Source organism: Gallinula chloropus (assembly GCF_964237585.1).
Source record: "Gallinula chloropus genome assembly, chromosome: 1".
NCBI classification, from domain to species: Eukaryota; Metazoa; Chordata; class Aves; order Gruiformes; family Rallidae; genus Gallinula; species Gallinula chloropus.
Window position 1 is genome coordinate 23,218,846 of NC_140085.1, and position 24,447 is coordinate 23,243,292.

Consider the following 24,447-nt stretch of genomic DNA (forward strand, 5'->3'; position numbering starts at 1 on the left):
TAAGAGAAGATATTATACCCCTGCTGAGGAAATAAGGATTTAGCGTTTCGGAACAGTCTGCCAAAAAAAGGAAGGGAGGTATTAATAGAATCCTAGAATCCTCTTCAGGACAAAAACGGGGGGAAACTTCATCAGAGCGAGAATTTTGGCAAATCTGGACAAAGGGCCATCGGTCCATAACAATTGTGGTTAGTTGGGATGGTGGGAGTAGCAATCCCGCGCCAGGTTGTGTCTGCCTGAGACGGGTGGAAAGCAGAGGATTGCGTGCAGGACGGCGTGGAAGGCCCGATGCTGTGGGTCTGCCTTCACACACCTGTGAGAGCTGCCGTTCTGAACACAGGGCTAGGTGTGAAAAGGGGAAAGCTATCCTGGTCTGGGATGCAAGTAGAGTGTGTGGAGAGCTGCTGGAATATGCTGCAAGGTTGGGGTGTGCAAGCACAATGTGCAGAGAGACAGTCAGCCCAAGTGGTTCCGAAAACCCGCCCTCTGAAGGCTGGGCTTCTGGGTCTCAATAAGCTGCACGGGAACCTGAGGGGCAATGTGATGGTTCTGCCTTGAATGAAGTGCCACGGGCCAACCAGCCTCTCAGATCACCTCAGAGAAGTCATAAGGGTCCTTGAAACTGTGCCTTAAAGCCTGTGGTTTTGCAAAGCCCTTGCAGGAGCCAGCTACCACAAGGAGACAGAAGTGTGCTGGTTGCAGCCCTGCTCCTCCAGGAATTCCTCCTGCTCCAGCCACCCTGGCATAGCCCCGTGTCAGTGGGTCCTTGGGAAGTGGACCAGCTTTGCCATGCAGAGAGCCTGTAAAGTAAGGGAGAAGCGTTCCCATCCATGGCAATTCCTTAGCAGCACATTTTGCATATTTTCCAGTCCCTTCTACAGTTTTTCAGAACATTGGAAACATTGCAATTCTCCCTTTCAAATGCACTTCTCAAGATCTAGTTAGTGTGGTTTACATATTTTTTGTGGTGATGAGCATACTACTGAAGTACGTGTATCTCAAAAGAGCATCGTGATCATCAGGGTTATTATTCAGAGGCAGACAATAGCAATATTAATGAGGCTCAGACATCTGTCAAATTAATCTGTAGTATAGAGTTCAGGAAACAAAGGCAAGATTTCGTTTTTCTAACTGTGATTTCCCATTTCTGTCAAAAGCTGAGTGGCTGTGAGTTGCTGTAGAGAGATTAATTTCTGATTTTCAAGAGTTTATGTAAGCATAATAATGAGGAACTTAGAAGAGTTCATATAGTGGAGTGGGTCTTTTGGGAAGACTCTGCCTGACCTTGCTGCTTTGGCACATCACAACAGAAGCACACCGCAGAAAGGGGGGAAGTTGAGTCCACAAGCATGCACTAGTGTGTAGAAAACCTCTCGTGCATTCAAATTCGAGGAATATCCCTTAATCCTCTCCCAGAAACAGGGATTTGCTCTTGCCATCCTACGAGGATGGTCACTCTGCACTCTGTCCTCTTGCCAGAGGTGCTGAGGGGGCATGAATAGCCTACAACACATAGGATAGTGTAGACCTCTGCATCCGGCATGAGGGTAAATAAAGTCAGGATGGCTGAAGAGTTCAGATTCAAGGGCAGCAAGTCAGAGATTTCTCCAGCAGTTTTGTCTTTCACAGGGTTGAGATTATGGTCACCGTGAATGCTGTGGAAAAGCACAGGCCATGCAAAAATGTGAAAATAGGCCGTGAACTGAGAAGGCACTGAGGGCTGTGGGAAAAGGGCATTAAATCAGTGAGGGGGGTTCCACACCCATCCTGTAGATTTTTTTCCTTTGGCATAATGCAGGAGAATGGCTTCCTGGCGTGAGGAACACAGTTGCCAGTTCAGGCCTAGTTTTGCAAGTTGACAGGGAGTCAGGTGCTCATACACGTGCGCGGCGCTGGCTTCTGAACTCGGGGCAGGCTGTTTGCTGTTTGGATATATTGCCACGAGCATCCCTCAGACTGCCCAATGCCCTGGGGAAGAATGGAGATCGCTCACCGGGGCGGCTGGGCTGTCCCCACTCTCCACCTGGGCCTCTCACTGTGCTGTACAAAACAGGTTGCTGGGAGACTTCCAGCTTGTCACCTCGTGTCAGCAGATACGGGCTGACTGAAACAGCTTTGTTCACAGGGAAAACTGTGAACAGTTTTTGGGGTCGAGGAATGAATTTTTACTCACAAATCAGTAGCATGTCTTTGAATGGATAATTCACCCTTACCCCTCAAAGAAGGCAGACTAACCTGCTCCTCAGCAAAAAGGGGTTTTGAAAAATTCTGCTGTCTGCTTGGAAGAGTCTCGGGGGTTTAAACGCTTCTGCTGCATCTGGAGTGTCTGCATCTGAAGCAAGATCCATTCAATCTACTTACCAATGTGGTTTCTCCTCCAAAGAACTTCTGTTTGAAGGACTCGCTTGGATATCTCGCAGTAAGGATGTTCCCACCAGAGCTTCTATTCCTGCACTCCACGTTCAGCCCTGCAAGAAACAACCTTGCTGGCACTACTTCCTGCCAGTGCAGCAGCTGCCCCTTTTTCAGCCCTGCTCCTGCTTGGGCTCAATAAGTAAGGTCCATGGAGTACAGTAGATAACCCCAGGGCACAAGAGCATTTTCAATACATAAGGAATTCTGCAAAAGAAGTCATCAACTTGATTCCAAACTAATCCAAAACAACATACAAACAACTGAATATTCATAGGAGATGGAGAACTGCAATATTTGCAATCAGATACAGTATAATCAGTTCAAAATGAATTCATGCCGTTTCTTAGTTCTCAGGCGCTCGTCTAGGCCAAGATCATTTGCCTCCTTTCATCCTGGTTTACTCAAGAGAGGCACCTCCTTTGCACCTTCCCCAGGTGAAGTTAAAACATAAGCAGTTAAAACATAATCCTCTTGACAAGGCAAAAGCCATAAAGATAACTCCTCACTGGCTGAGCTGTTGCCAGCAATCGCTCGCTTGCCTTGACTTGGCAGTCAATGCAATTGTTACCTAAAGCCCCTTTTTAGCACATCCCCAGCTCCAGTGTTACCCTGCTGATGACAGCAGAAGCTTGCACGGGTACCGTATTATTCTTCCCAGAAATTATCTTTCAAAACACACTTCCCAGGCTATTTCACAGCCAGGACAAGGGGTAAAGGGTGCAAGCTGGAGCATAGGAAGTTCCATGTGAATATAAGGAGGAACTTCTCCACTGTGAGGGTGACAGAGCACTGGAACAGCCTGTGCAGAAGGGTTGTGGAATCTCCTTCGCTGGAGCCATTCAAAACCCGCCTGGATGTGTTCCTGTGTGATTTAGTCTAGGTGATTCTGCTCTGGCAGGGGGTTGGACTAGAGGATCTTCCGAGGTCCCTTCCAACTCCAAACGTTCTGTGATTCTGTGACCTGTGCATCCATCCCTCCTACTGATGCTGTGATTCAATTACAGTCCCAGTAAGTTAACAGTGCCAAGGGAACATCTTAGAACAACAATTACATGTCTGCCTCAGAACTGAAAGTATAGGTGTTTACGACAACTTTACCATGGGAGAGGAGTCGTGCTCTGGACTCAGAGCTTCAGAAAGCAGAGTCTGGGTTCACATAACTTGCCTCTGTTACTTTAGTGTCTCTTGAAATATGATCTGGATAAGCCTACTTGTCAGTAGAGGCATTTTCAGGAAAATTCAACACGGAACAGTGGTGTTTCTGCTCAGGTCAGCCTTTTCTGGCAGGAATGTTGTGTGATGTCTCTGCAATGATTAGCTGGGATTTTTCCCAGAATAGTCACCGCAGGCCTTAGGCTTATTGTGGTTGGCACTTACAAAGACTTTCTTTCTAAGTTGGTGCCACAAGTTATTATATGCTCTCCTAGGGCTGTGGGCTGCACTGCGCTAGAAATAGAGACCTGTATTAGTGATAAAGCAGCGGCTGCATGTGATACAGTCTTTGGCAAAGTGTTTACAAGCACCTGTGGGTTGGATGCTTTACCAAGGGATGTTTTACCAAGTCCCGTCTCACGCTGCCAGTTGAAATCAGCTGAACAGGAAGGGGCAGGAGCTGCCAGTGAGCATCTATCATACCCCTTCTCAAATTACCATCTCTAAATCAGGGATGGGCAGTGGCCATTTCGAAGTGTCTGAGGGAAAAGTAGACCATGGGGGGGGGGGGGGGGAAGTGACTCAGTTATCACCATTAGCATGGTTTAGTATGACAATAGATGAGAGAGGCCTGAAGTGATGTCTCCAAGGAGGAGTGATAAGTAAGTTAGAGAAGACAGCAATAAATGTGGCAGACACATTCAGAACCATCTGAAAACCCAGTATGGAAAACTCACGCCTGCTGGAGAACTTCCTATGCACAGGTGCTCGTGAAAGTGCCCAGAATAAGCCAGGAAGTAATTTTCATGCTCATTTTGGGCAAAGCAGGTCTGCTGAATTTTAAACCCACTTCCTTCAGACAGGTTACCTGACATCCTTGTGGGAACCTGGCCTTGGACACAGCAGGTGTATTAATCTGGGATGCTATTTTACCAGTGTGCTGCTTTACTTAAAAGTACAGAGACGATTCCTATACTTTGAAGTAGTTACACATCTCGATATTGCAATAGCAATGTTTGGGACAACGTGATCTGAGGATATAAATCAGGAGAAGTCTGTAGGAAGGAGCACTGTTAATTGGTACAAGGAAAGCCATGGCTTTGTTGAAAGGCTTTCACTTTTGAGTTGTTCCCACATCGATACCTCCAGCATGATCTGTCCTCAAAAACAAGTCTGCAGAGCTATCGAGTGACACAGACAGAAGACTACACTCATTTCCCTTCTGACCTAAACCATATCATCTTCCACACCACCCTGCAAAGGATCATCTGTGGCTACCGATTTTCCTGCTCTCAGCCTGTCCCTAAGGTTAGAAAGTGGCATCAGAGTGCCTACAGCCCAAAGGAAAACACTCCCAATGGAAGTAGCTCTCCAGATAGTTTCAATGTCAGGTGCACAGATGTGGTGTAATTTCAAGTATTATATGTTTTCTTTTCTCCGTCCCTGTTACTTCATTGTAGTGGAAATCAGGTTGTTGCCATTCCCCTCCCATGATGTATGCGTTCTTGCTGGTTGGCATCTACATGTCACATGCCTGTGTGGCACAATGCAAGAACCTTCTTTAAGGTCACGGGACCACAATTGGCCTCAGAGAGTTACCTGCACACAGGGAGGCATCAGCCAGCCACGCTGGAGGAACTGGGCACATGCAGTTATGCTGTATGGGGAATTTCTTGTTACCTGCAGCATTAAGGTAGATTCAAGGGACTTCCTCGTTTGGTCATCTGCTGCTCTAAGGATCGAGGGGGAAGAGAGAATTTTTCAGTTCCATCTTTGTGTCCTTCTTGTCCATAACCTGAAAACTAACCAGGGATCCCAGTTCCTACGGGCTTGTACCGATGTTTGTGCCCTTGTGCCACTAAGGGGCAGATCCACACAGGAAATGCTTTAGTGAATCTTGTTGCCAGGGAGTTCTGATACGTGTCCCTCCATCTGTGTCCTTCAGTAATCCTTGGACATGGAGAAACTGATCTGGATCATGAGCTCTTTGGTATCATCTGTCTTGCTAATTGTTGCAATGAGGTGTCCTCAGCCTCACTCCCTGCTGTGACTCCACAGTTACTTATTTTCTGTCTGACCTTCTTAGATGTGTCCCACAATCCTGCGAGCTGATTCCCACCGTGCTTCAAAGGAAACGCGCGGGAATGGCTCCAGTGATTTATAGACTGCTGCTGGGGTCGGAGGAGGACTACTGGCAAGTGACTAAGCAGGCCTGTTTCCGTGGGAGACCAGAGACCGTGAAGGGGAATCAGGTTTTGACCCTTGGGCAATGAGTCATGACCTGTACTTCAGGACCTTTGGGCTTAAAATATCACTGGAATGTACAAGGTCTGAGTAGGTATGTCAAGAGATAGAAGACGGGAACGTGTTTGCAACCAGCAAAGCAGACATTGCATCACGCTGGAAAACACACTGCAAAGAGCTAATACAACACCTACATGCACTGGCACTACTTTTGCCTCTCAAAGCTGTCTTCAAGACTTCTGTTGCTTCCATAAGCTTTGGATGAGTTTCTTAGATAAGGAGGCTAATCACCAGAGCTCACAGAGAAAGAAAAGGGAATTATTGTGACACGTGACATTCCTAGAAGTTTAAATACTCTATGAAAAAAATACAAAGTATTGTAATTCTGCTGTTAGTGATTATACTGATCCAGACTGGAGGTGAGCTTTTTCTAGAACAGCTTTTTCTAGAACAGCAACTATAATTCCTCAATTATATGTGCTTTCCTGAACCACAGCATTGGACAATTCTGCAAAAATTCCTTTGAACTTACAGAGACAGTATCATAGTGACAATGATTCCATTGTGTGATTTTGGTTCTGTATTTTCCTATGTCATCAGAGTAGTTTGCTAGAAATGGGAGAAAAGTTCCTTGGACTGTGAAGACTGAATTAATCATCCTTCTATTTACCTCTTGACAGGCTATAATGTCCATAGTCAATTGTGAAGCTAATAAGCAACCTCCAAAGAGTTATGAGAAACGCTGTTGAGATAAGCAGGAGAAATGTACTGTGAATAACCAACTAAATTAGTATTAATTAGATCATAGAATATGCTTTATGGTAATGGGTCTTCTTTGCAAATCTTTGTGAGGATGTGTCTAGCAGGGTTTAATGGGGTTTGTATTTTCTATGGAACATTATTTTTCAGCCTCTTCCAAACCTAATGAAAATTTATTTTTTCTGTAAATGAATACTTGGAAATGAGACTGAAGTAAGAATGCACAAATTAATATTTATTAAGGGTTCCCCATCCATGAAGAAAACAGTCTGAGATGCATTTAGATTCACTCTTTCTTGACCTGCATTGGGAGAATGACCTAATTTGAAGGTCACAGAGACTATTCACAAGGATGGAGTTTGAACCAGCCGTTTCCACACCCTCTCCTTTCCTGTTCACTACTACTCTTATGCTGGATTTTCACTTTGTGTAATCTCAGATTTTATTGCAGTAAATTCCTTCAGCAAATGGTAAGGTACTCTAAATCCCTTCACAGGTCTGTTACTACTTGATGCAAATTCTGATCAGCTCAGCTCTTATCTTTGCAGACAATTTAGTTTGGATATTTTATGCTCCAGTCTACTCCAGCTGCTTGCTGATTGTTTGTTTCAATAGTTACATCTTCTGTTGTGTTATTAATGACTGTCCCTCTACCTGAAGACTAATCAATAGTTTGTCTCTTGCTACCACACACTCTCTCACACAGCTTGAGGAAGAGGTCTTGCAGTCTGAAAGCAAAGAGGTTAAGAGCATCCTGGGTTTTGACCTGATAGGAAGAACCCATCCTGACCACACTGAAATCTGCTTTAAATCCATATAGATTTTTTTGAGAGAGTTCAAGGGGGCATGTCCATGTTTGCTGCTTCGGGAGACAGGGGAACTGACAAGAACTGTAAAGGTTCAGACCCTCCTCCACACCTGATGGATGTCTGTTTTCTGCCTTTCATACATTGTAGAAGCATTGTAGTGGACCTCGTACTTACTCTTGCACAGAAAAAGAATTATGAACACCACACAATTCATGCAGGTTTAAAAAGGCATGACTGGGCCCCTATTAGCTTCCCTAGATTATCTTTACAAGAATGCTCAGTAATTAAATCTTAAAAATAGAGATCAGAGAAAAAAAAAAAACACAACAAAACAAAAACCCAAACAGAAACACAAATAAAAATGCTGTTTTGAGTCAGTCAAGTAGATGTCTAAATCCATGGCAACTTCCTTAGCTTGTTTTTGCTGGAGAAAAACAGTGGGAAAACAAGATAATTTTTTTAGAAACCACTGTGTGGTTCTACTTTAAGTGAATGTTTCATTGCTAAAATAAATGGAATTTGGCAAATAAACATAAAAGAATCAAAGATGAAGGAAAATAAAACCACTTATCTTGACCCACATTAAGATTTTCATAATCTGCTTTTTAGTTCAGAAAATTAAGTAGGGTTGATCCCCCAACTCCACTAAAGCCTCCTTCTGAGATACTTTACAAAGCTCCATTCAGCATCATGGGAGAATGAATCAATGAGTGTCTTGAGTTTTTGCATTTTGGAAGGCTGCATAGGTCCCCACCGGGAAAGACTCCACCTGTTCCATCAAAGAGACACGCCACCCTCAACAGACTGTTCTAAATATCTCTTGTCCAAATTCGTTCTGTTCCATAGACATAGCAGAACAGGACACCCCCATGGCCCTCAGTCACCACAACAAAGCACTCCCCAGCTGCATAAAAGGTCAGAAATGTCAAGAATAAGAGAAAAAAAGGTCACTGAAGCTGTAGTGGCACATTTGATGCTTCACCACTGGACTTGCTGCTGAACTTGGGAAGAAATGCCACAACATGTCCACAATCCTAGAAATGATGAGACAAATCTAAAGCTGAAAGATTTCACAGCCCTGAACTTGTTGCTACTCAGATACACAGTGCTCAAGCTAATCTCACAGGAACTCTAACCTGCAAGTACAGCATATGTTTTGACCCATTCCTTTTCTTATTAGCCCTTGCTCACCACAGGTCAAAGCTGTACTTTCCTTCTCCTGCACTTCGGTTGAGCAAAACAGCATGTAAAAGGCAGTACTGAGGCTGGAAATAGCTTTTAATGTGAATGTAAAAAGTAGTAGCACCCAACAAACTTGCAAATGACGGCCAGTAGTTACTACTCTCTGGTTGCATGAAACAGGTAGCCAAGGAAAGAACAGCAGGCTGAGGTAATGGGATGTCTTCTCTGATAGAGGGGAATAAAAGTCCCAGGACATATCCATCTGGAATAGCTTCGCTGATCACATCTGGAGCACTTTGGCCACCCTTGAGCTACCCCAAGACTACACTAGTGTTTATATGAAGTCTACAAGGCATGTCACTGGACTTCTAGTCAGCCTACTTAACAATTATACACCACCGTGAAAGACAGTTACAACATCCACAGCAAGACATGAATTTCTTTCCTGCGTAGACCAACCTGAAGCCAATAATTGTTCTAAAATGCTGTGGTATCAGAAATTGTACCAACCACTCACCTGCAACTTAAACCCCAGGAGACTGAGAAGCAAGGGAGCTGTCTGGCAGGCAAAGGAGAAATTGGCTGAAACCAATTTCTTCTCTGAAATCCGTCCTCGGCCTGATGGACCATAAAAGCCAAAGCCAGGGCTTTTCAGTGCTAGAACACATTAGTATTCTACTCAGAGACCTTGGAAAATGGGAAAATGGCATTAAACCAGACACCAGCAAATGGCCTTCTAAAGATACCTGCAAGTAGGAGCCGGTTCCTGGTTGGGTGGTTAGCACTTGTGCAGGGTTACACACGCGTCATGTGAAAGCCGATTCAGAACACAGAGTATTACCACATGTACGTGTCTGAGAAAACAAGTTGTGGTTGGCTGTAGCTGACAAAAATACGTGAATAAATGAATAAAGGCTTTCCTTTCAGCAGTCATTCAGCCTCCCCGCTGTGAAGATAGAAGGTGCTCCAAGCCTCGGTTCCATCGCTCGCACTCTTGCCAGACACAACATACCGCAGGGAAGACAGCAGCAGTGTTATACCAAGGAAAGCAAACTCCCGCTAGACTCAAAGAACAAGAACAAACCCCTCGCTGCAGCTCAGGGTTGTTTAGCCACGAGAGGAATGGGGAATTTTTGGCTTCAGATTCACAAGATCACAGGACCCAGCACGTAACTGCCTGTCATTGGCAAAAGTTCTATCTTTTTCTTTAGTTTACCAGTAAAAGAGCTGCCACAGAGAAGCCAGGAGCAAGCCCTGTCACACGTCCCCATGGATGGGTGGCATGGCCTTGGATGGGGAGGGCTGGGGCAGATGAGGAAGCCATCATCCATGGCCGTGCCTCCCTGCAGCACCTGTTTGCAGATGCATAGGCAGAGATTTGCCATGAGCTTACAAGATACAGGGTTGTTTCCAGATTAGGCCTTGAAAAAGAAGACGAAGGGCAGAGGGCTTAAGGCCAAGGCACCACATTTCTTGCCAGGCACCGACCGTGACAACATGAGCTAATCCTTCTCTGCCCACTGCGCCATTTTGAAGCTGGTTCTCCAAGGTGCTGAACAAGCAGGCCGCAGGCCAACAGCACCCTTAAACGTGCTCGACTTTAAGCATCCATGTAAATCCCCTTGAATTCGGAATGTTATGATTTCCTGAACTTGAGCCAAAGTGCACCATCCCTTGCCTAAGATTAGCATCAAACAAGTCTCTCCTGGTAATGCTAAATAAAGCCCTTTGTCCAAGAATGCACATAGTTCCACCAGCTCTCTATATTATCTCATTCTTCTATATAGACATGGATGGGTCAGGTCAGGATATTCTGTTTCAAGCTCCTTCTAATTTATGCCTGTGCTTCATGGCTCTGATACCAAGAAGACAGGCATTCCAAATGAACAGCGCTGAGGATTCATTACCCCTAGTAATGGTATTAACCCTGTAGCTATAGTGTGTTGGCGTTAACATTATCCCCATTGTGTTCTCTGGCTGGCATCTTCTCTGATATGTTTTGGTTTTCAGCCCTCCATCAATTCTCTCATCCAACTGGAATAGCTCCTCTCATCCAACTGGACGAGATGCCAAAACGACTTAGAAAACACTGTTCAGGTTCCATACAATAAAACAAACCACAGGAATGGTCTATTAGCATTAACATTACAGGGTCAGGGAAACGCATTAGAGAGAAACATGCCGTCAATGTGAGTTGAGTGAGCAGACAGCTGCAGCATCCCTTCTGAAGAGCCCAAGTTCATACATCACATATACACCATTGATTATGTACACACACCATTGAGTATGTACACCATATACCATGCCATACTGTATTATTTATCCAGTGCCATTCCCTTTTCTGTACTCACTTCTTTTTTATCCCTGAGGACACATGGCACATTCCAACAAGACAAAGCAGTTCAAACTTCTATCTCCAGGCTAAAAGAAGGACCAATAGTTCTGTGTCTACTTCAGTCCACCAAAACAAGGGAAAGTATCTCGTTAATCCTCTGACTTGGAACCACTCTGATTTCACCAGTTAGTCAGACATTTCTGGAGTTTATAGGATTTTTCAAGTTTTTATATTTCAAAGAGTGTCCAAGAGCAACTGACAGCAATCCAGTTCCTGACCTTTCCCATCGCCTTTTAAAAACTGCATTGTCAGCTTCCTGTACTCTTGACTGCTACTCAAGTGTCACACCTGATGCCACTAAAGCTCACCAGTTTGAGTGCCCAGCAGTTGATGAACACCCTAATTACCTCAGTGCCCGCAAACCGTTGATGTACCAGCACACCTAAAAAGGGCTTAAAGGATCTCTCTCAAGAGGGCTACTGTCACAAGGATCGATATCTTTCTGCCCAAAGAAACACTTCTTGTCTGCACCTCAGACATCCAAGAGTGCATCATCGGGGCTGGGTGAAGAAACCGGGAAAAGGTCGATGCACCGTCTTGCAAGTTAAGGGAAAGAATCCCAAGAGGGCCCAGAATCCAGGAGAAAGGGGATGCTAGATTTACTTAAACCTATGCTTTCCAGGGAATGCCAGAGAAATTAGCTTGGAAGCAGCTTGTAAAGATCACACAGACAGAGAGCGAGATCTCCTGACATCAGCAACAACCTTTCCATCTGCCCCATTGCAGCTTTGAATGAGAAGGCTGCGCATGCAAGAGAGGGATGTTTTGGAGAAGACTATGGTTTTGGCTGTCAGAAAAGGCATTCCCAGATTTTGGTGCATTTCCTTCTGTTTTTCAGACCAGAGCAGCTTTTTGCTGCTGGCAGCCTGGGAAGAATCTGCACTCATTACATCAGATTTAGCCAGGCTTAACAGGATATATCACTTTTCCATGTAAGGAGCAGCTGGCCTTTCAGCAGGGATGGTGCAAACACATGGGGTTTGGCTACCCATTTGGCAATGTTTTGTAGGTTTGATACGTTTGAAGATACGGGTGGGAGGATCACCACTCTAATGTCTGCCTTACCCAGGGGAAAAAGTGGCACTGATAATTGAAGCCTGTACTCAGGCTCATTGGCTAGGACACCATTTGTCCAGTCATTCGTCTGCTAAGGCCACGCTGCCAAGGATATTTAGAGTTGTGTCATACAAAGGATGACATCCTTCTAGAGACTACTTGTTCTTGCTCTTTCTGGCCTCCTCAAAGAAATCAACTCCTCGCCAGAAATCTTTTTATATCGATGACACCATACTGATGGCTGTGCCAAGCAGGGCACAGGAGGCAGAAGGGGATTTCCTTTCTCCTTTCCGCAGTGGATACCTTTTCAAGCCCAAGGGGAGCATTCACCGGAGAAATCACAAAACATCTTACCCTTCTTTTCTATCAGTAACTCCATCTGAATAACTCAAATTTGAACTCCATTTGCATGACTTGTTTGATTTCTATGGGTCAGCGTTGGGAACAGCTAGTGAGGGGGGGTGGTCCTTTTCCTGCACACAGCATTAGTCTGTGTTTCACCAGTTCCACAGCATCGCCCCTGTGCTCTGTCGCCACGCGCAGCTTTCCAGTCAGGGAAAGCAAATACCATCCGCTATTTTCAGCGACACCACAAGCACATAGAGGGGTCTGCTATTTAATCTACTTTCCAGAAAGCCTCCCACAGAGGCATTTGAGCTGGAAGGAAACTTCTCTGCAGTTCTTTATTGGTGACCCCTGCAGAATAAGCCTGTTCACCCTATTAAACCCAGACCGAACCTTAGAGTTGAGGATCTCCAATGAGGGTGACGTCATCACCTTACTCAGCAGCCTTTGCCTGTGTCGTCCAGCGCTGGGTTTTATTTAGATTAAGCAGTCGTAGGAACATGCACACACAAAGACACGTGTACAAGCCCCTGTCTCCTGCTCCAGCCAGGGCACAGCTTTCACCCTGTCTCACTGAAATGTAGAAATGAATTCCAGCTTCATAAATTCACAAGCTCCTGGGGGACGGCGTTTTCAAAACTCTGCGTGCAAATTTGCTTTGCTTTTAATGCTGGAGATGTACATTGAACTTTCCCTGTTAAAGATGCCTTCTACAGGGCAGTGGGCAGTTCAAACAGGTCCACCTGACTTCCAGGTTGCTCGGTCTTTGAAGATGAATCCCTTGGAGCAAGGAAAGACTGCTGTAGAAGCAAAGCTTAAGTCAGTGTCTACACTAGGCAAGACAGAAAGAAGTTGCATGTGTAGAGGCATCGGTAGCAATTGAGCCACACGTTTCAAAACATGCATGACCCCCAAAAGCAAATCTAGGCTAGCCTCCTTGCAGCTGCAGCCTTTGGAAGACTTCAAAGCACCCACAGAGAGGAACCTTCAATGCTGGCAGCCAGCCAAGCTGCTCCATCTCTATGGTTTCCCAAATCTGGTGAACTCCTGCAGTGAAGCATGCAGCAGCAGACTGCCTGCCAAGCGATCTGGAAAGAGCGGAAAGCAGTGTGTGCATCTCCTAACATTCAACTCCCAGCTCTGTGCTTACCAAACGGGCTGCCATTTGCCCCTTAACTAAGGCAGGTTGCTCTTAGAGACTGATCCAGCACAGGAATCGTGCAGAAGCATCAGGTGTCCCCCTCTACCGACCCCTCTGCCCCTCACATCTTAAGAGGCCAGAGGCATCAGTTGCTCACTTCATGCTTAAAGACAGGTGACGTCTGCTTTTCTCTTAACACCCCCAAGATACACAGCCAATGGAAGGGGTGTAAAAGTAGCATCATATGGAACCCATCCCTACATTTGGTATAGCTCTCCTTTACATATACATATATATACTTACAGACAGGCCTGTCTGCTTCTGGCTTCTTACGAATAGGGGAAATCTCCCAGCTCTCAATACCTCAAACCTACTGGGTTTAATTATGAAAGCTTTTATTATTTTTACCGCTCTCCTCTGCATTCTCTCCCAGTTTGTCAGCTTGGCTTTCATAACATTTGTGGCCGCCGATGACCAGCACCACAGGAACTCCTGCTTGCAGCTTCTTTCCAAAAAGACCAGTGCCGAGGTCTGAACAAGTTGAGCTTACTGACACGTGTCTGCTTGCCCAGTGCCCAGCTCCAGGAAAGCCAAAGTCATCAGGACACAGCACCACCACTGTGCAGGCCAAGTGTTCCAGGATCAGTCTCATGAATGCCACAGCCTTTTGGGCAACCTTCCAGCCTGGCAGCTTGAGAGGATCCATTTCAAAACAAACAACAATGGGCAGATGTAGGTGGGAATTTAAGCCTTTGAAATGAAAGCCATGCAGCACCAATGGGTCACAGCTATTTTACCTCCCAACCCTTGTCCCAGCAAGGGAACATGCATATATGCTATAGGAATACCTTGTGTACTGAGAGCCTGAAGACACAGCAGGAATCTCAGAGTCCAATGAATGCAACAGTTTTGAGAAAGATGTGAGAAATCCAAACGTGCAATAAATAAAGAATAAAGAAAACCTATGCTTATATTCCAGGGACAACTGGAAAGTTCCCACTGGGAGACCTTGCTTGCTTGCTCGGAAAACATGAAGAGCTTTTGAAAGAAAAGGCATCCCTTTACAGGGGCTCTGGTGTTTCTGATATTCAGTCAGGGAAATGTTCAGCTGGGTGACTGTGGCTAAGGAGCTGAGCCACATCATGAGAGTGTATAAAAATACAAATCTGCCTTACCTGGGCCCCAACTCTGTTGTCCATCCATATTTCCAAACATGTGGCCATTGGAAACACAGAAGCAAAGGTACCAGGAATAAGCGGCAAATCGGTCCAACAAGAAGCAACAAGAAGAGAGGCAGAAAATGCAGAGAGCATGATTGCACCTCCACAAACACAGGTGAATTACACTTCCCCAGCCTCCCTAAATAAACAAACAATAAAACCAAACAACTGACAACTAACACTAGACAGCTGCCAAGGAGCTTTTAAAAAGCCACAATTACATTCAAAGTTGCTATTGAAATTCAGGGTGGTCCCCCTATACCAAGTTTGTAGCATTTGATCTCCAGTCTAGTGTGCTCACGATATTCTGCAGGTCAACATCAACAGGGGAATGGCTACACAAACCCCATCACTGCTTTAGCATCCCATCTCTGAAGGAGAAGCGGACCAGATGCTTTCAGGCAATGGCATGCAGCTGCTGATGACTTTGCTTCATTGTAAGTGCATATAGCACAAGCTTCAGACTAATTTAGGAGCCTAAGTGCCACTTTGGAAGAGGACCGATTCCTAGGAGTTCTCACTCTTCTCTCCACAGAAAAAAGGGAAATCAGCTCTGCCTGAAACTTCAGCATCCATAGGAAGGGACACAGGGGCTGTGAAGGAAACTCTGACTGAATGTGGAGTGAGCACACTTCACCAGCCTCTTGAAAAAAGTAATTTTGCTAGTGCACAGCCAGAGGGACCAGCTGTGGGCTTAAAGCAGGTCCAGTTCAGACCCAGCCCTGACTAACCACAAACCCCCAAAGACTTTGTCTGGCCAGCCTTGTAAATAGCCTTCCCTTTGGCTGGGACAGCTCCATTAGAGGCCTTAATTGGAGGCAGCAGAGGATGCAGTGTCAGTGGCTCAGGCCTCAGCTGGGCTCAATTACAGCTGTAGGTGACCTGCACCCTTGATGGTCAGTCCCATCAGTGACTGGCATCAGGCACTGGGATGACTACATCCTGCTGCTTGCAGGACTAAGTGTTTAGAAACTCCTGGTAGGAAGCATAGGCTAGGATGATGTCTAATTTCCTTCTGCTGTGGCTGACCCTAGCATGGAGGAAGCTCTGACCCTCACCAGTTAGCCTGCTTTACGCTTCCCTCCCTCGCACACAGGCTGAAAGCTTCCCGTAGGTTGTTTTTCCTTCCCTTAAGCCCTCTCAGTGCAGCAACCGTTTAGAGCTTTGCCACCCCGCGGCTGCGCTAGGAAACGGGATGCTCCGCGGGGCAGCTTCCCCCGCCTCGCCACCCCCAGCAGCCCCGCTGCCCTCTGCTCGCAGCCCCCGGAGCTGCCAGAGCCGCGTCCGGCAGCCGGAGCCCGGCGGCGCCGGTCGCTGCTGGAGCAACGCTGCTCTCTGCTGGGGAGCCGGCCGTGTGCGCGCCCGGCCTCCGCGGCGGCGGCCTTCGGCACTGGGCGGGTCCTGAGATGCTGCGGTTCGTGTTGCCGGGTCAGAAGAGCACCCCTAGGCCGGGACAGGCCCTCTTGCATGGGTACCAAGTCAAGTAACTCTTGCTCGTCTTTAAGCGGTAGCCGGGCAGGGAGCATTGGTACAGCAAACACACGTACAGCAAGCACAATCACCTTCTTGCCCCAAAGACTTTGCTTGTTCTCAGACTCTTCATCCCCTCATACCACCCCCGCATTCAGAACCAGGTCTTGAACTCCCCCCCAGCTGGACTTCTGCTCTCCCTGGAGAGCCTTTTGTCCACTTTGTCCTCCAGCAGCTCCCACTGTTGCTTTGGTTTTCAGCATTTTAGCACTTAGTGTCCTGAGGCAAGGCAGGAGCTCTCAGGCTTTTTTCACTCTACTACTTATCAGCCCTGAGCATCCACAGTGGTCTCAGGGGTCAACTTCACAGGTGCCCACAGTTACCTGCTGTTAGTTACACGGGTGCAGCTGTATCTGCTCCCTGAACAGGATCTTCCCCTTTCAAGCACCTCGGGCCTTTGATGATTTCTATGCATCCCAGCAAAATTCTTCAGTTTTCTCCTAATTGCTGCGTTCAGAGGTACCCCTGGATATTTTATTTCCCATTTTTCCTAGCGATTCCCAGATGAGGTACTGCATAGGCCAAGTCCAGGAGAAGCTAAGATTTCCGTTTCTCCCTGTGCCTCCTGCTCTGATCCTCACCTCTGCTCTCAGTGCACAGGAACCCCAGGTGCGGCCAGCCTGTGTGCAGAGAGGGGGATTCACAGCACAAAGGCCCCACTTCCCTGTCCCTGGTTCCTTTGCCCTGGCCAGAAAGCCACTCTGCCACCATACCCTCTCTCAGCTGTTGCCTCTTAATTGTCTGAAATGTGTCCCCTGAAGAAACCGACTGCAGGATTTTGCTGGCAAAGGTCGATGTCAGAGGAAGAACTTGCAGAGCCTGCAAATACCCTGGGCCTCCAAATACACATATTGCAATGTCTGTCCCATGTCTCTTCCCTTATATATGCACCTGAAACCCTGCTGCGGGTTCCTGGTCCCCTCTTACAAACTCAGATACCCACAGCACGCTCCTGATTTCCCCAATTTTCCTCATAGACCATGAACTCAGCCACATACCTTCAAACCACCTGATGATCTCTGGTGTGTTTTTCCATCTTTCCAACCTCATGTACTCTCTGCCTCCTCACATGGTGGTTTCCCCCACATCACACCACCTTTCTTACTGTGGGTCCTCTGTCTCTCCAGTCTTTGTGCTGCACCACATGCTGACCCCAACTGTCCAGTCTCTGGGGAATGCCACAGGATCCTCCCCTTTTGGGTACCCTGGGAACGAAAGTCATTCCAGGCAGTGATGGCCTCATCAAGGCGGGTCATCATCATGGCTGACTTCATGAAAAGGCTGTGACTCCTTCTGCTCAGCTAGTGTTCAGCAAGCCATGGTCCCACACTGGAGTCTGATAGGTCTCATAAAAACGCAGTGTGGGACCATGCTGGGATACCTCCTATCTTGGCCACCTTTGTGAAAGAGCTTCTCCTGCCGAAAGTGGGAACCGCATGCAGTCGTGGAGTTAGGGCACCGGGGAAGCCCAGCTCCACCACATCCTCAAGAGTCTTCAGGTCTCTGAGACAAGCAAGAGCTGGTGGCTCCCTTGCAGCAGTGACACCTCCAATTTTATCAGCTTGAGGGTGTGAATGTAAGAAGGAGAACCTCTGATGCTAAATTAAGGACCAAAGCAATCCCAGGCTAGAATTAAGGGAAACGCTGGAATACCTCTTACTCACCTCTCCCACCGATCCTTTCCCCAGTCACAGTGGACAGTAAACACACCTCTTGTTTAAATTAAACTTTTTTCTTCTGAACAAAAGTTGGCCACAAAATTTGCACGTTTTCTAGGGCAAAATGATGCTAAATCTTGATTTTTGTGACTAGAGGTTTTTCTTCTCAGGCTGGACCTCTGCACAGCTGCCTGCCCTGTCCAAACAGTGTGGGGCTAGTGCCAAGTTTAACACTTGCCCTTAGAGTCAGAAGAGACTCGTGTGTCACTGGCAAGTGCATCTAATATGGGGAGGATGACAGTCAAGCAAGATTTAAAAAATGCTGTTTACTCCATGAGATCTCAGCGTGTGAAAAACTCACTCCAGGTCCTCTCAGTGTTTGGGATTTTGCCTAAAGCCATGAAGACACAGGCGTGCTGCTGCCAGGGTTTTCTGTCCGTGTGTACTGGTGGCTGTTCGAGCCAAGGAGTGAGCGCCATTGGAATTAATGCTAACAGATTAAAAGAAACACACACAGTCACACCCCACCCTCCCTCCACCCCGAGCCAACTAAAGAGTTGGCCACAGCTCGGGGCTCCTGCCTGAGGTACGGGGCAGCTTGCAGAGTTTGCAGTGCCTGCTGCTCTGCCCCTGGCTGAGCTGCAAAGGTGCTGCGGGGATTCATGCAAGGATCCATACTCTTGCATCTGAGCAGGGAATGAAATCAGGGAGTATTTGTTTTTCCTACTTTAAAAACTCAAGAAATCTCATTTCCAAGCTATTACTGGAAACAGTAACAGGTTCTGAGGCTTTTAAGAGAAAACAAGACAGAATAAAAAGCTGTTTTACTAACATGAGTAATGTTTTTTGGCATTTGTAATGAAGTTAACCTACTGATTGTTTCTCCATCTAGAAGAAGAGTAATTTGCACTGAAGAAGTGCAGGGAGCAGCATTTCAACAAACAACAATTCATCAACATTACTAACACGCTCTTGCTTTTCTGCTCACCTCTGTAACCCCTTCCTTCACTTCTCTTCATTGTATGCATCAGATGTACTAAATCCTTACACTCCAGCTGATGTAAAACCCATTGGGGATGTGGTTTTTGGGCAAAGAAACTTCTGTGAGGTGGCAGAAAGGAGGGAGAGAGCAGAGAGGGAGATCAAGACCCCTGCTAGGCTGCCCGCTGGAAACGTGCGGGCTTCTCACCACAATACCTGGCCTTGACTGTGCCCCAAGAGCCTCAGAAACATGCTCATCACTACAAACTCCTCTTGGACCTCCCTGAAGGATGATCATGGTGTTAGAACAAAACCCCTTTGCTTGGGCATTCAAGTCCAAAAAACCCTGTGTTCGAGGGATTCCACTGCAGTGGTTTAGCCAAGAGTAACAAGCCTGCAGCATCAGGAAGGCTGGAGTTTCTGATTACCGGCCCCTCTTGTCTATTTTTAGCTCTGAAATCAGATAAACAATAAAAATCAAAACTGACCAGGCAAACAAAGAACCTGCTGAAAAATAGCAGTTGTGTACTTTTGGCTTTCTTCCACGGGTAACAAGCTTTAAATAACAAAAATACTTTTGAAAAAGAGAGAGAAAAAAAGTGAGTAACTGTTTTTACAGGCTTGGCATCTGTGTGGTAAGGAAAACTTTACATTTTTGCATCATGCACCCAAGGAGTGACTGTCCACCCAAAGGCAGGGGCTGGGCTTCCTTTTTGGATGCCTCTTACCCCTAGTTTCCATGGAGCAGTAAGGGTACCTGCCAGCTTGTTCTTTTTAAGTTTATTTTAACCCATGCCATGTATGATGGAAACCTTTAAGTTCCCAGTAAATTACAGTAAAAGCAAAATGAAATAATTTGGGACTCATCAAGATGAAAGTTTGACATTTTTATTCTGAATTTTAGGTGGCAACTGATAATCCTTAGCAGATGTTGCCCTTGGTAATAAGACCACCTTTAGGGAACCAAGAACCTGCTTTCAGTAGTTCAAAGAGAAGCTCTTACCTTGAACAAGAGAAGCATTCACTTTGTCATTGTCTAACTTGTGCAGGCAGCACAAGAAAACATATTCCTGAGCAATAAATTGGCCCAAAGCAATGATAAAACAATGATAAAATGAATAACCAAACCTTTGCAGATTTTCAAGGGAAAATGCACTTTTTCATACATACCTAATCAGGTTAGTCTGTTGTAGCATGTACCCTGTGAAAAAATAGCATTTCATCAAATTTTCAAAATTCGATGCATCATAATGCAATTGTATCAGGAACCTCAATTTTGTCATCCCTTAATTTTTTAATATTTTATTATTTTAGTGTTTTGAGCATGACAGAGTGAATCTTTTCATCTTATTTATAGTTTAGTTGTGACCAAAGAGGTCATAAAAACACAGCAAGATGCAAACATTTATTTTAAGTTATCTTGCTTTTGAGACTGTACAGAGCACCCAGAAATGGCTGGTTGCCTTCTTTTTTCTCTCTTTTTTTCCCCTCATTGCAGAATAACAGTGGCCTCTGCAGAGAGGTTAGACCAGAGCTATAACGAATCACCTTGAATCTGGACAACAGCATAAATTTCATTGTAGAAAAAAACCTGAGAGATGTATTTTAGTGGCATAGAGGGCAATCTGAAGTTGCCCAGAGACACCGTTTTGATAGAGTCTATTAACTTCAGACTTGACCTAAAAGCTCCATAAGAAGCAAAGCTGTTTAAATTAATTTGATTTTTAAATGACGTCTGTAAACTGTAACTTTGCCACAGGCGGTGGGGAAGTGACAAGCAATGCTGTTAGCACTGTCACTGCTGAATATTTTGTAAAATGAGCTAATTCCTCATTTTAATACCATCACTTGAGTCCATCTATTAAAACAAAACTCTAAAGTGAAAAACAAATAACCACAGCTGTAGAACTGATTAATTAATTTCCTGGAAATCAGAATAATATGCACATATGCACTTGAAATAAGTGTTTTGAAAAAGGTAAACTTTTGACTGCTAAAAGTATATGCACGGATGCTACAAAATCAGAACTTAAGACATTTGCACCTTTTAAGGAGAAATCAATTGAATGTAACAGAAATGAGAGCAGCAGAGGTGTATTGAATCCCTTCATAGAGGATCCTTATGCTTTTTAGGTGTTTTTTTCTCAGCGAGTGTTTGGGATTCTTTCTCTGCTGGACTTTTTTTTTCTCTTAAGTTCTGCCAGAGGGCTCAGGGTCCAGGGGACTGATGATGCCATTCGAGTTTGCAGGATTCTTTCCCATGAAAGACATGTGAAGAAAATGATCTCCAGCAATACCAAGAAATTTGCTGTCTCTAAACAAAGCCGTTTCTGGAGGCCAGGCAGGGTTTGCTGACCTACTTTGGACAAGGATTTATTCTGACATCCCAGAGGCTGCTGGGAGAGCCTGATTTGCAGTTGCCAATGGCACAGTGATTAATTTGATTGTCACCAGCACGGCTCTGAACGTAAGGCCTGTTTGGGAGGCACATAAAAGGCAGCTCAGTGAAGTCATTTGGGTTTAGCTGCTCAGAGAATGAGGGAAGCAGAAAAAGACAAATCCCAGCTCTATTTAAGATTTCAGCTGGACAAGGACAAGGCCACCTTCTCCAGCACATTAGTGTTGCTCACACGGGTCTGCAGTCATAGGGTGGATATTGCATGATACAACTGGCCTGGGCAGGATTGCTGTTAATACATGGTTGGTCCTTCGGTGGGTGCGAAGCCACCTTGCCTCACCTACAGCACCAAAAAGACAGTAGGATCAACAGAGGGTGTATGTCATGGAGGTGTCCTCCTGCATCACCAGTCTACCAGCGGGTTCCTCAAATCATTTCACTATGTATGCTGGTAGACACAGTGAAGGTTCACTGCAGAGTCATGTGGCACAACCAGCAGGCTGCAAAGTGGGAGTTTTCAGGTCATGATGAACCCAAGGGAACAGCATGAAGCTACAACAGGGGAGGTTTAGGTTGAATTTCAGGGAGAAGTTCTTTGCTGAGAGGGTGTCCAGGCACTGGAACAGGGTCCCCAAGGAAGTGGTGACAGCACTGAGCTTGACTGAGTTCAAGAAGCATCTGGACAATGCACTCAGTCACATGCTCTGGCTTTTCTGGCCCTGTGTGGAGCCAGGAGTTGGACTCGATGATCTTTGTTGGTCCCTTCCAACTCAGGATATTCTGTGATTCTCTGATACACTCTGCACATCAGCCAGACCCCATGACCTAGGCCAGAAAACCTATGGGTCAAACGCTCAGCCACTGCCAAGTGGATGTTGACACTATTTGAAATTCTTACAAGGCTATGAGTATTTTATGGCAGCCACAACGACAGCACAAGGGACACCACTAACATTTGTAATGTCTAGAGGCGTTTATGATATTGAATCACAGCCCCCGATGCCTTATTATCCTGTTCCTTTTCTCATTATTTCAAGCTGCTTCAAAGAGACCACGCAACATAGCAAGGTCATTTCACTCTTGTTTTGCACACTACTGCACCAGATGGAATGTCATAGAGACACTTTCACATCATTTTTTACCTTCTGACTTTGTAGCATGAAGCTGCTTCCACAGACGTATTTGAAAGAGGTGTCATGCAGGAGGGAAGATGAAGTTTCAAGACCCTACACTGAGGCACGGAAGACTGCTATAACCGTGCCAGTCAGATCTGAAAATGATGCAGTTACATGTGTAGTAAATGCCCCCTCTAGTGAACAACAGGCAGCATTAGCCATTTTACAAGTTGAAAAAGACCAGCTGAGTAGAAAGCATTCAGGATGAAATGTTTTTCAGCGGCACCTATTTGGAGCCTTCACCTGAACAAAGGTGGCAACCTAGCCCCATGGGTAAGACCTGGTCTGTGGCAGAGTTTTATGCCAGAGGATGTATTCAAGATAAAAATGGGAAATTGTTCTTACAACAAATACAGGAGAAATATTTGTTGCCAGGCATTATTTCAGCCCATGGGAAAAAATTGAAGGAATAGTATAATGTTTTTGTAAAAACATCAGAAAGGAGGAAAGATGAAATCAAGTCTAAAGTAACCTAATTTGTTAAAGATTTGGATTAATTTCATGTGTCTGAACATAAATGCCTCTACGATAAATCTAGTCAATGCCATTTATCTTTTTTCCTGTACCTCTGGATGGGGAGTGCCTGCACTTGTTTGCAGGCCAGGAGAGGCTGATTGTTTGCCTTACTGATGAGAATTTGGCTTCATCTTGAAATTCAAAGGGAAAATTATAATGCTGCTTTTGGCAAATTAGTATCAGAAATCAAAAATTATTTTCCAAGTATGATGTTCAGGGTTCTTTTCACTGGAAATCTCAGGTTTCTCAAGAAGCAATTGTTACACAAGCAATGATGCCTTGAACAAAGACCCTTTAATAGTGCTGGGTAAGTTCTCCAACTTACCCATTCTATTAAAAAGAGCCTGAAATTTATAGAAGCCCCATCTCACCTGGCTGGAACAGTTTTCTTGTTACAAATTGAATCCCCAACACAAATGGTTTGTTTCTATCTGATGATCCACAGCAGTTCCTTTGATAGAACAGTAAAAAAATTTAATCATGCATTTATTCTAGTAACCCACAATTTGGAGGAGGAAAAAGTAGTAGGCAACTAGCTTCTTGTGGGACTTCAAAGATAAAGTACATTCTTATAATAGCCAGATACCTGGAATTAGCATGACTGATGCTGTTTATACATTAAGGAATTAATGAAATCTTTTCATTTTAAAGAAAATCTGTTGGCTGATTTCCCCAAAGCATGTAAGGCTCCTGTGGACAAAGCAGGTAGTGGAAATCCTTCCAAGTTTTTTTCTTTACAGGGAAATAATTTTGGGAATGCAAACCTACCTGTGGGAAAATATTCAGAATACCAAGTCACAGTCAGTGTCCAGTAGTATATAACCATAGATATGATGTTGGATAGAGGCTGAAAGGTGTGCATTACCTCCCTGGTTTTATTTATTTCTGCATGTGGTGTTATGTTCATGTTCTGTCAAGTAGAGTTTGGTAGTGATGTAATATGGACTCTCTCCAAAGTCTGAATACCTCCCAAACTCCAATAAACAGTCTTACATTTTCCTGCAGACTGTTATCCCCCACAAAACAGCTATTGAATGTGACTTGCCTCCAATTAACATGTCGCTCTGAATCATGGCCTCACAGTAAGAGTCCTGTGAGGTCAGCTTTTATGGAGCTGAAGCCATCCTGCAGACAACACTGAGATTTGGCCAACAGAAAAAGTGGGCAATGAAGGCTAAGGGTGGGATTTAGTATTTCATATTCCTGCCACCTCCTGTAACACAGGAATCAAAGACCACAAACAAAACTCTGTAAGTGGACGCTAATTCCAAGACTACTGATAAGTGTGCTGTCATCAGAACTAATGACTTGCACAGCCATCCATTAGTTATGAGAAATGTAAAAGAGATGGCATAAGTAAACCAAAGCTTTGGTTCTTGCTCTACTCTGTTTTCCAGATTAAGCTCTTTCTTCCTTTTCACATGCTCTATAATCTTTCCCTGTACTGTGCCTGTTAATGATTTTTACATCT